Below are 12,933 nucleotides of genomic sequence, written 5' to 3'. Positions count from 1 at the left end.
GGCACTGTCCAAATGCACTCGGTACACTGAAACTCAGTGGCATTTAATCACAGACAAACTGAGTCACAGAAACGCGACTGAACTGCAGACAGAGAGTTGTGCTGATGGCTGGACATATGACAAGACTGAATTCAGCTCATCTATAGTATCAGAAGTAAGTTGTTTCATTAGCTCTGACACATAACATGTAGGCCTATTTATCAACATTATAGGTCGAAATTTATACAGTGGTGTACAAATGTTTTAGGATTTTTTAAAAAGCTCTAAATAGGCTAAATATTGCAAATTCTGCACTTCTAGGTTTATGCAAATTAGTGGCAATGAGATATGTCGACAAATTGTAGACATTGAGTCAGGTCAGATTAAAAAAAAAATTCTATCGCAGCACAAGATGCTCTTTTCAAATCATGCTGGATAACATGGATCATGGTTTAGTCCATGCCATCATACAAACGGCTGAAAGCAAAAGAAAACACACCAAATACTGAGACATTTCCAAAATGAACATGAATTCAACTTTTTTAACATTTCAATTGTTACTTACAGCGATAAGCGAATTTGCAATTTTATTAAATATATGAATAAAATAATATTAAATGAGAAAAGTGGGAAAAGTATTACTAGGGTCATTCTGTATCAACTCAACCAGAGGTCACCGGCTCAAATGTTTGACTTTGATTTTTCTTTCTTTTTTTCTGTTGAAAGGCAAACATAAATAGTGATGATAATCAAAATATTAAATGTCACAGATGAATATGTACTTGCGCAATCCACTGTTTTGTAGAGGGCGGTCAAAATTTCAAGATTTGGAGCCAAATTAGAGGGGTTTAAAAATGACTTTAGAAAGATGTCTGCATCATTATTATATTTTTACACAGTGATTGGTAGGTGTATTAGTTAAATCTGTTTACTTTAGAAATCTTTGTTTAATTAAATGCTAACGGTGACCGTTCAAAAATGGAAAAAAGTCTTCTTGTGTTTTTTTTGCCTCAAGTTTGAATGCCTGTAACTCAAGAAGTATTAAAGATATCTTAATATCTTTTTAGATTCCGGTTCTTAACAAACTTTTCACTTAGTATCTTCATTTTAAAGGCCCTCGATGGATCAGTCCCAGAGATATGGAGATATTAATGCAGCGCCATGAGTAAATTGGTCATTTGCACACATTTTCAGTGGTCAAACCCCAAATGTGGGTCACTTTGCATACAGTTTCTTTCTTTTAAAGAGGAATATCTGAAGAACAAATAATGTTGAAACTTGAAATTGTTGTGGCAAAAATTTATTAAACAATCATCAACTGCGTAAGAGACACTCTGAAAATCAAATGATCATTAAAAGCATTTTATTCCTGCAAGAAGGCCCAGTTGAGACACAGAAGTCACAAGTACAGTCTGTGAAACAAGTGCGACGACGAGAGGGAGGGCAGAGGAGCCTTTATACTGCTTTCAAGGTCTTCTGCTTACAGGCCCTTATCTAAACAAGGGAAGGTTTCTCTGCTAGTGATCTAATCCTGCTGAGTTTATTCTTACAAACTCACAAGTTCTAGGGGTCAGAGGTCCCTTTTCAATCTGCCTCCTCCTGACGTCTCACCTGTTTCCCAGTGTTTAAAAACACACACACATTAGTCATATGTTGGCAGACCACGTACAGTCCAGCAAGGATCATTTCAATGTCTTACTGAAATAAATGAAAATCAATACTGTAAATCAATGAAAATCAAAAATTCCCATTACAAAATGTATCTCGTGTTTTTCTATCAAAACCAGTAATTTTTTAACAGGTCCTAACTATGGTCTGCAGATTATTCATAAATAATCTTACATAACTATTCTTAAATTATTGTAAAACCTGCACCGGATCCTGTGAGCAACGATTCAAAGCCACCTCCAACCCTGGAGATTGATGGATCTCCTGCTGATCTTGTCCGGGAGATCCTAGATTCACACAGGAGGGGTAATGGGATGCAGTAGGCCTACCTGGTGGACTGGGAGGGATACGGATCAGAGGAAAGGTCTTGGGTCGCAGCCGTAGACATTATAGATCCATCAGGGCGTGCACCTGAGACCCGCAGTGACGGATTAATTGACAGCTGCTGTCAGACTCTAAAATGGAGAGTGACTGGAGTGACGCAAGTAGCTTTGCAACAGAGCTGTCATTTGAAGTCGAGGACTTTTCTCCCCCACCTTCACCTGAAGTGGAGGAGGGTGAATTGTCTGTGGACACAGGGCCAGAGCCATATCAATTCGAGCCGCTGGCTCAAACTGCGGTCTTAACTCCCGCATCGCGATCGGCATCCGACGATGCTAGCGAAGCAGCCGCGCAAGGGAGAATGGGGCCAGTGTAAAACATTAGCATTATGGTTAAATTAGGCTAATGCTCATAGCAAATGCTAACGGAACTATCAAAAAATTTAAAACCCATGCATTTAGGTTAATTTTGGTATGATTTAGTGTTAGTAATTAAGCGAAAAACATATTTCAAGTTTCCCTCTACAATTACAAATGATTCTGTCTCAACAGGTGCACCTGTGGGCACTGCAGCTCACTGTCCCTGGTAGAGAACATCTGTTGTAGGGAGATACCCAAAGGTATAGCTATGAAATACGACAAGACCAGAGTGTTAAAGGAATAGTTCACTTTAAAATTAAAATTCTGTCATCATATACTCACCCTCATGTTGTTTCAAACCTGTATGAATTTGTTTCTTCTGCTGAACACAAAGGAAGATATTTAGAAGAATGTAATATTTAGTAACCAGGCAGTTTCTGGGTCCCATTGACTTCCATAGTAGGAAAAAAATATACTATGGAAGTCAATGGGACCCAGAAACTGCCTGGTTACTCACATTCTTCTAAATATCTTCCTTTGTGTTCAGCAGAAGAAACAAATTCATACAGGTTTGAAACAACATGAGGGTGAGTATATGATGACAGAATTTTAATTTTAAAGTGAACTATTCCTTTAAGTCCAGTTAATTCATTTAATAAGTAGTACTATACACAAAACCAGGGTTCATACAGATAAATAGGTAAACAAAACGCAAACATAACTTCATGCGCTGTTTCACGATTAGAGATTATCACAGACCTCATGTGTTTTTAAAGAACTTTGACCTGTGTCTGCTCACTGCCTCCTCCTCGTTGGGCCGAATAAACTGAGCACACTGTTTTTCTGGTACAGCCATTTGTCCAGAGAAGTCTAAAAAGTTCCAGCAGTTTATCTTCATAAACAATGTACTTAGTCACTTTGTGGGGTAATACTTCATTGGAAAAGAAGTATTCTATGAAGACTCTATGTAAAAGAAAAAAAAGTTAAAACAAAATTAAATAAAAGCATAAATAATCATAATTTGGTTATGTTGGTTATATTCAAAATCACCTTTGCTTCTCCTCATGGGCTTCATGTTAGCCTGCACACCTGCAGATCTGGAGCTGACTGGTTCAGTCTGGCACCCAATGTCTCTGGTCATTAGCCTGGTTAAAACCAGACCATTCTCAGTAGTAACTGAGTTATGGTCTGGCAAAGCTTCATTAATAACTCATTTCCAAAGGGGCGTCACCAACGGACGTCGCTCAAATGCCTCTGGGCGCAATTGGATGGACCTAAAACTCCGGGAAATCAAATCAAAACTTCTTATTGAATCAAAAACTGCCTCAGCACTTACCTGGACCTTTTTGCCTGCACGTCTCTGCTACCGAGGGACCCGACCCAGTTTGGTCCGGCTGCGTTTTGGGACTACGGACTGTATAGTTGGCAACGCCGCTGGATCGATCGGGTTAACACCCGCGCTTTCGGGCGGCAACGCTAACTTCTCCTGCCCAAGACGACTCAATCTTCCCTCCCGGACGATGCAGTACCTGGTCCTAGTTCTTTTTCTGCTCTCCACTCTGCTTCCTTGGTTGCAAAACTTCACTAACAACGTCATGGCTCTCCGGTACTCAGCTAAACAGCTACTCCAGCTAAACCGCTATCCATCGGCTACTCCGGAGCTGACCGCTGAAATAAAAACCTTTGGACTACTTCAACGCCACCGTTACATCCACAGAGGTTCCCATAGAAACTTAATACACATATCCACCGGGAACGACAGCTTCAGCACAACACTTCCTCATTTCTTCTCTTCCGCGTCCCGGCATCTAAACAGCAACGCACAACGTCATCAGAGCCAACGTCACGTGAACCATTTCAACCTCCGGTCAGTTCCCATTTCCGCTTCATCCCCTTCAAAACAAGAGTCTCTCAAACTTGGACTATTGAACACAAGATCCCTTAACAATAAAAGCACCATTCTCAACGAATTCATCCTGGACTCACAATTAGATTTAATCTGTTTAACTGAAACCTGGCAAATACCCCATGACTATTTCTCCCTCAACCAAGCCACCCCCACTGGATTCTCATACATGGACCAACCTCGTCCTGAAGGCAGGGGTGGTGGTATTGCTGCCATCTACAGATAAACTCTCAAGCTTCGCCCTCTCCCCATCCCATCTGTTCCCTCTTTTGAACACCTCTCCTTTAAACTCTTAGGCCCCACTCCTCTGACTATTTCAACAATTTATCGCCCTCCCAAACCCAATCCTTCCTTTCTGTCAGATTTCTCAGAATTTATAACTCAACTCTGCACAACTTCATCAACCATATTACTCGTAGGTGACTTCAATATCCACATCGATTCTTCCACCTCCAAACCCACCACGGATTTCTTGGACTTTATACACAGTTTTAATTTCATACAACATGTCAATTTCCCTACCCACACCCGTGGACACACTTTGGACTTGGTCTGCTCTACTGGACTTAATATCGACACTCTCTCACACACAGACCTGGCCATATCTGATCATCTCGCCATAACATTTCACATCAACCTCCCCAGCCCTCATTTCAAGCAGACACGCACCATATCTTACCGAAATCTAAAGTCCCTCTGTCTCACCTCCCTTTCCTCCCATATCGCAAACAAAATTTCCATACCCAGCATCCCTGAAAACTCAACCACCGCCGACCTAGTAGTTCACTACAATTGCACACTCTCATCCAGCCTCAATACTCTCGCACCAGTTAAAACTGCAACAGTTACATTCTCCCGCTCTGCTCCCTGGTTTACCCCTGAACTGCACAAACTCAAAAAAGAACGCAGACAACTGGAACGCCTACATAAGAAAACTGGACTCACTGTACACCTACAAGCCTACAAGGATCACAGCCACCATTATAGATCAGCGCTTACATCAGCCCGCACAGCTTTTTATTCTGGTATCATTCACTCTGGATCCTCCAACCCCCGGACCCTGTTTGCCACAGTTAATAAACTACTCAAACCCATTGACAATATCACTCACTTATTCACCATGGACAAATGCAATAATTTCATCGACTTCTTTAAATACAAAATTGACAGCATTCACCAAGAACTTTCTGTGAACATCTCTCCCAGCACAGACCCTCAACCTGTTTCATCCCTTCCATTTCACATCACACTCCCCTCCCTATCAGTCATTACAGAAACCGATCTCACTAACCATTTCAGCAAAATCCACCTCACAACCTGCCCACTGGACCCCATTCCATCTGCACTGGTCAAGCATTGCCTTCCCTGCCTCAGCCCACTCATCATGGTCATCATCAACTCCTCTCTCACCTCTGGAACAGTTCCCTCTTCCCTCAAAGTTGCCGCCATCACACCAATACTTAAAAAACCTGGCCTGGATCCTGACATCCCCAACAACTTCCGCCCCATCTCCAACCTACCTTTCCTGTCTAAACTCCTGGAACGCTCGGTCGCCTCTCAACTAAAACATCACCTCCTCTCCAATCAGCTCTACGAAACCTTTCAGTCCGGATTCCGCACTCATCACTCTACTGAAACTGCACTACTCAAAGTAACAAATGACCTCCTACTCGCCTCTGACTCTGGTTCCCTCTCCATTCTCCTCCTACTTGACCTCTCTGCCGCCTTCGACACCATTGACCACTCCATCCTTCTACAACGACTACAACATCTTGGCATCTCTGGCTCAGCTCTCTCCTGGTTCACCTCTTACCTCACCAACAGATCTCAATTCATATCCATCAACAACTGTACGTCTCACACCACACCTGTCAGTCACGGAGTCCCTCAAGGCTCGGTGATAGGTCCCCTTCTGTTTATCCTGTATATGCTTCCCCTTGGACTTATCATTCAAAATCACGGACTAAAATTCCACAGTTACGCTGACGACACACAACTGTACCTCAGCACCAGATCCATCACTCCTGCCACAGTATTAACCATCACAAACTGCCTCTCTGCAATAAAATCCTGGATGAACGCAAACTTCCTTAAACTCAACTGCAATAAATCGGAAATCATCATCATTGGTCCTAAATCACTCCTCCCCTCCTCCCAAGACTTCACTCTTTCCGTCGATGGCCATACAGTTACCACCTCTCCCCAGATCCGAAATCTTGGTTTCATTTTTGACCCTACACTCACATTTAAGCCCCAAATCCGTCATATCACCAAAACTGCCTTTTTCCATCTACGTAACATTGCTCGCCTACGCCCCACCCTCTCCACATCTGCTGCTGAAACTCTAATCCATGCATTCATTACATCAAGACTCGACTACTGCAATAGCCTCCTATACGGTCTTCCTTCCTCTGTTTTACAAAAACTGCAATACGTTCAAAACTCTGCTGCACGCCTCCTCACCTACACCCGATCCAGAGACCACATCACCCCCGTCCTCCAACAGCTTCACTGGCTCCCTGTACTACAGCGCATCCATTACAAAGTTCTGCTCATCACCTACAAAGCCCTCAATAACTTGGACCCTCCATACCTCACAGACCTCTTACAGCACCACTGCCCCTCCCGACGCCTCCGCTCTGCCGACTTAAACCTTCTCAAACCCATCACCAAATCAACGCACCGAACTTTGGGGGACCGAGCCTTCGCCATCGCTGCCCCCACCCTTTGGAACTCACTCCCCATCCACATCAGAAACTCGGACTCACTGACCACCTACAAAAAACTGCTCAAAACTCACCTGTTTCAGCTCGCCTACAATCTATAATAGCACTCTCGTCTTTGTTTGTTTGTTTTCATTTGTAAAGCGTCTTTGAGTTCCTTGAAAAGCGCTATATAAGACCTATGTATTATTATTATTATTATTATTAAAACCAATTAGAGCGATCGTCATTGTGTAAAGCCATATGCTGCGTCCCAGTTCGACTAAGTTACACTACGCCATAAAAGTATGTACTCTTTTTGTGAAGAAAAGGTATTTACTTTTGAATGTGTAGCAAAAAAGTAGGCAAGCTTTGGGACATACTGCTTCGTCATCTTTATCGGACGGACCTGTCGCGTGCATCCTGTCACGTAAACTGCCCTGTCAATCATCTTGTCACAGTTAAAATCCTCTATTAAATCTAATTTAAGAGAGAAATGTAGTAGCACATTCATCTGCCAGTGGGTCTTTCATGGAGACTGTCCTCATGTGTTTGCAATTTGAATATAATAATGCATTTAAAAGTTGCTGCGCTTCACCAACGGACATCGCTCAAATGCCTCTGGGCGCAATTGGATAGACCTAAAACCAATCAGAGCGATCGTCATTGTGTAAAGCCCGCCTCAATGTTTCTGATTGGTTTCTAGAAATGGGCTTGAATGGGCTCTTTGCCAGACTACTTGCAGAGCAAATCTAAATTTGCCGGAAGTTGTCTGGGTTTTCCCAGGCTATCTGGTCATAGTAGGCTAAAAAAAATAAAAAATTGTGTTATGGTTTACAATTACAGTCTTATATTCAGTCATTTTAGAGATTTTAAAATGTTTATAAATACTATTAATTAATTAACTCACAAACTTCTGAGGTAATTTTCTCCAGGATTATTATTACTATTACGTAATTATTATTCCTCACAGGGTCGCAAGACGACGTAAAGTACATGCATCTGATGAGTTTTATCGAGTTGATGTCAATAGCGCGCGCTCTCTGTAGGCATATTCATATTTTGCCGCTATGTGAAAAAATCCAGCAAAATGCACCGGCGCGTTTGTCGACCCCCGAGGATTAACTTTAGCCTAACCATGAATTGTGATTAAAATATATATGATCACTCACCTCAAGACGCTGCTGCGGTGATGGAGTCCATGCAGGAGGAGCAGCGAAATGCTATGCTAAATAGATGCAAAAATAATCTATCCTGATCGTTTTCAATACTCGCAATTCCAACTCCTGACTCGCTAGTCTCTACAGTGATTTTGATGAAACAAGATGGTTTTTATACCTCCAAGGGCGTGGTGAGCTCGTACCAAGGGTGTGGTGAGCTGGAACCTGCTTACGTCACGTGCCACGGCTTACGTCACGTGCCACCGCAAACATCCAATAGAAAAATTCAACTGCAGTAGCCACCGTTCAACCTGAAGAGGGCAGCACTCAGACGTTTTTACACCATATATTGTAGAATTAAAACACTTTATACCCAAATGTCAAAAAAGTTACTCGAATCAATGAACAGCACTAATAAAGCCCCATTCTTACAGATCATTAACTAAAAAAAAGTTGGTTTAGTTACCCTTTAAAGGCCCCGAGAAATCAAAATGTACGTTTTTTTTTTATATGTCTTACATATCTTTTAATATGGATTTGTTAGCCTTAAGGTTATGAATAAGCTGGTGCTCCAAAACAATGACAAAATTTGCATTTAGGAGAAATAAGCATTCAAACTTACAGTCTCTCACTTCTAAAAATGGATCACGGATTTTTATGACATCACCGCGGACTCCAGCTTCTCATCACATCTTCTGTCCAATCAAATGCTCTCTAGAATCTAAAGCTCCAAACCCTATGCTATAAATCCCACCTGGCCAAAGCCACCGTTGACACGTCACGGAGAAATATGGGTTGGAGATGTGTGTTTGATTGCACAAACACTCCAGTTTTATTCAGCTTTCCAACTGTATGTTGGTTAAGAATGAAATGGCTAGAATTTATTCACCTCTACTATTGAATCCAGCGTATCATCAGCGCTCGGATCCACATCCATGGTGCTCTCAAGTACGACTTGCAGTCTGTGAGGTAAACTAAACGCTATTGGCTATTTGAAAAGAGGGAGGAGCCATTCAATATGTCCCGCCTTAACTTCCTGTTTCAGTGGAAATTACGTCAACGCATCATAGAAAGCTGCGTGATCCAAAGCACTTCAGTGGGACTTTAACCCCTTTATGTTCAAAGATCACCAACAGCTCCAGAGATTATTGTTGTTCAACATTCACTGCATGTTAAAACATCTTACTTGATCTGGACAAACTGAGCATCCTTAGCCCGATACGGTGTTGCCATATTATGTCAACAATTAATTTCTACTAATTTCCTTGTTATTCAGAAAAATGGAAATTAAAAGGGCAGGCCTTAAGGTAGCCAATGATGTGCTTTCTTTAAGTCACATGACATTTGAATGTCCCTTCAAAACTCTCTTTCCTACGGTCACATGGAAGACACAAGTTGAGGAGCTCCAGAAATTGCTCTATTAACCTAATTTCTAAACATCTCTTCTCAAGGGGGAATTTTTTTGCATTATCTTTGATTATATCTTTGATTATTGCATTATCTTTTTATTCACAAATCAACTTTGTCTAACATAGTTTTACTGTAGATAGTAGCGTCAACAATTTGTTCTTTATTTATTTGAAGTGTTTTTGTAGTATAGTTGTATTTATGTATAAATAACTAATTGATTTCTTCATTTCAGAAAATAAATACAGCAAAATTTTACAGAAAGGGCATTAGGAAGATTGCAGAGTTAGCTCTTCCATGTGATGAGAGTGCGGATGAGTTAGCCAAATGATTGGGAATGATAGTGATTAAATGATAGGGATCTACTTATTTTTGGTTTGCATGAGTTCAAAGTATATAAATCTACCAATTTCTAAAAGAAATGTGCAATTAAATAGAAAAGAAAATCATAATTGAATAGGAAAAACTTATTTTATGACCATTTTCCATTGTGGTACAGCGTTGCCATGGCAACATTTCCCTTAGTATCAAAAAAAGTATCTTTTTTTTTTTCAAAAATCTTTTTTGATTTGTATAATTGAACCTATTTAATGTCATAAAAACGTATTTGAAAAAATATTTCATGGTTAGAACATAATGAGAGGGTTAAAAAGATTAAAGATTCCAGCTTTGATATTTGACCACTGTTTATGATAAAACTGGTTTCAGTGACATTCATTTCTTAATTTATGTCAGGAGTGCAAAATAATCTATCTGTAATGTTTGATATTTAGAATTTTGAAATATATTCCATCAATCAGATCTAAAGATATTCCTCATGGCGTTCTAACACAAAAAAATACCACAGACGCACGTCGCCAAGTATATACTCATGAAGCACTCGCGTTTGGTTCTCGCTTATAACTTCATGAAGCATGCACAGACCGTAGAAAATTGAAAAACTCACCAAACTCAGCATAATCCATAACTCAGATCTGAAGATATTCCTAATGGAGTTGTAACACACGAACCCCCACAGGCGCAAACAGAGACTTGTATATAGATGGAGCTATGATGTCGCGTTTTCATTCATAACTCAACGAAGCATGCGTAAATTGTGGAAAATGGCACATCATTATTTACAGCAGATTGTTAAGATTAAAAAGAGCCCAAACTCACCATAATCCATCACTCAGATCTAAAGATATTCCTCATGGACTTCTAACACATGAAGTTGCACAGGCGCACATCCAATGAAGTAGCAGTAGCAGTGATGAGATGTTTTGATGTGACGTTTCAGCTCATATATCCATGAAACATGCATGGATTGTGAAAAATCTTATCTAACAGCAGATTCTCACGATTACAAAGAGCCCAAACACAACATAATCCATTGCATTGATCACGAGATATTCCTCACAAAGTGATGCATACTTGGCTAAAAAACAAGTCTCTCATCTTTCTGGGGTGCAATGTGTTTTCCAATTTTCCCGGAACCGTCTGTGTTTGTTTTCAAACGTGGAATAACAAATATATGTATCATCTTAAAGCTTAGAATCTCAGCTTTTTAAAGCATCTAGCCACTTCGATCAACTCTGAACGAGAGCTGACTAGTCGCTCTAAACAGGAGTGTACCGCCTGCGGGCGCCACCTAGCTGCGTAAATATTAATTATCATATTTTTCAAAATTATTGCCTTGATTAACACAAAATTGATGTCATTTGAAAGCTTAGAGTCTAAACTTTTCAAGTGAATGTAGCCAATTCGAAAAACTCATAAGTATTGGTGAGTTATTGGCTGATAAGTAAAATTTCTTTTTTTCATAATCTATAAAATACTTTTTTGTACTATATACTGCAATGTGTCATCAAACATCATACAGCTCATGAAACATTCACAGATCGTTGAAAATGGCACATCATTTTTTACAGCATATTATTACAGTTAAAATGAGCCCAAAATGAATATAATCTATTGCATTGATGACAAGATATTCCTCATGGAGGAACAATTTTAAAAATGCCCATTAGGGGGCGTCAAGGACTGAACAAAAAGGCTATCTTGGTTCCAAATGCTGTAACTTTTGATTCCTTTATCCAATCACCACACAATTGTGTCCAGATGCAGCTTACACGTAGAGGGACTTCACCAAAAAGAATTTTCCTCTTACCTTATTTCCTTCCTGATATGCAAAATCATGATAAAAATTATATATATTTTTTTTTGTCTTTTATCAGCAGTTTCTCGGCAGGAGAATGTCCAAATGTAATGTATATTTATATTTGTTAGTGTTCTATCAAACGATATCTACCTTTTGACTTTCCTTGCTTTAGTTTTGGAGTCATGAGTCTTTAGTTTTGTGTTTGTCACTCAGACAAAACATCTCTAAAAATGCCTTCAGGGCTTAAGGGGATAATTGCTGAATAAAAACAAAAGAATAATGAATATTAAGTCTCATACAGTCAGAAGTGCTAACATTCGTTGAGAGAAGACAATAGAGTTGTGAATGGGCAGTTCTCCGCTCCAGACATTAGAGTGCAAGGGAGTTTTAGGGACCATAAATAATTTCATTAGCATTTTTATTAGCCTTCTCTAAAAACACACATAACATGATCTTATGAAATGATTAATAAAATGCATAGTTTTAGAGATATCATCCTCAGATTTGAAATGAAGCATGACCACACATGAGGCTTCACTGTAATTGTGGTTATAAGTTGTTATACCACATATATATATATAATATTTTTATACATTTAAAAATTATATTCTTAATATTTTTGATTTTATGTTTGAGCTTATATATCTCCATATTAAAGCTGCAGTCCGTAACTTTTGGCACTTTAGCGGTTAATAAACTGCATGCGTCTTGTGGAAAAGCATTGTAGCCGGAGCTACTTCTCTCTGTTTGTGTCTATGACGAGTCACGCATGTACTGGGCTACTCCGCAATGGTACGACCCGACCAGTCTAATATAGTCTGAATATAAACACTTATTATAGGTGTACCGTAGTGATTCAGGATAAGACAAACAAAACAAAAAAACGCTTTGGAAAATGGATTCATGATGTACGCTCTTATTATATACATTTTACAAAAATATGTTACACACTGCAGCTTTAATAAGAGCAGAGTCCTGGACGGGTCCATTTTTGGAGACCCGCCCCCGCCCGTACCCGCAAAGTTCAGCTCCAGATCCGACCCGTCACCCGTGATAATATTAAAATTAAATCCGCACCCGCCCAGCCCCGTTAATATTTGGCCCGTTACCCGACCCGTGCCCGCGATAAATCACACACAAGCTAAAATCATTCCAATTAAAGTGCTTTATTTTTTTATCTCGCACCTCTCTCAACATCACAATAGCCTCATGAATGGGCTAATGAAACAGGCTAAAGTGCGCTTTGTTTGTAACCTGATAACATTAGCCTATACGCAAATAGACCTATTAA

General features: G+C 40.0%; 1 long non-coding RNA gene across 1 annotated transcript; it reads right to left on the bottom strand.

Moving 5' to 3' along the window:
• Positions 1-817: 817 nt before the first annotated feature.
• On the bottom strand, positions 818-9,637 carry LOC309478048. Its single transcript, XR_014198785.1, has 2 exons — positions 7,577-9,637; positions 818-3,601 (listed from the first exon to the last, which is right to left on the bottom strand). It is a non-coding gene; the product is annotated as an uncharacterized lncRNA (long non-coding RNA).
• Positions 9,638-12,933: the final 3,296 nt, after the last annotated feature.

Source organism: Leuciscus leuciscus (assembly GCF_965113295.1).
Source record: "Leuciscus leuciscus genome assembly, chromosome: 16".
NCBI lineage: Eukaryota > Metazoa > Chordata > Actinopteri > Cypriniformes > Leuciscidae > Leuciscus > Leuciscus leuciscus.
The sequence above is the reverse complement of the archived record's forward strand: the minus strand, read 5'-3'. Positions and strand labels throughout refer to the sequence as shown.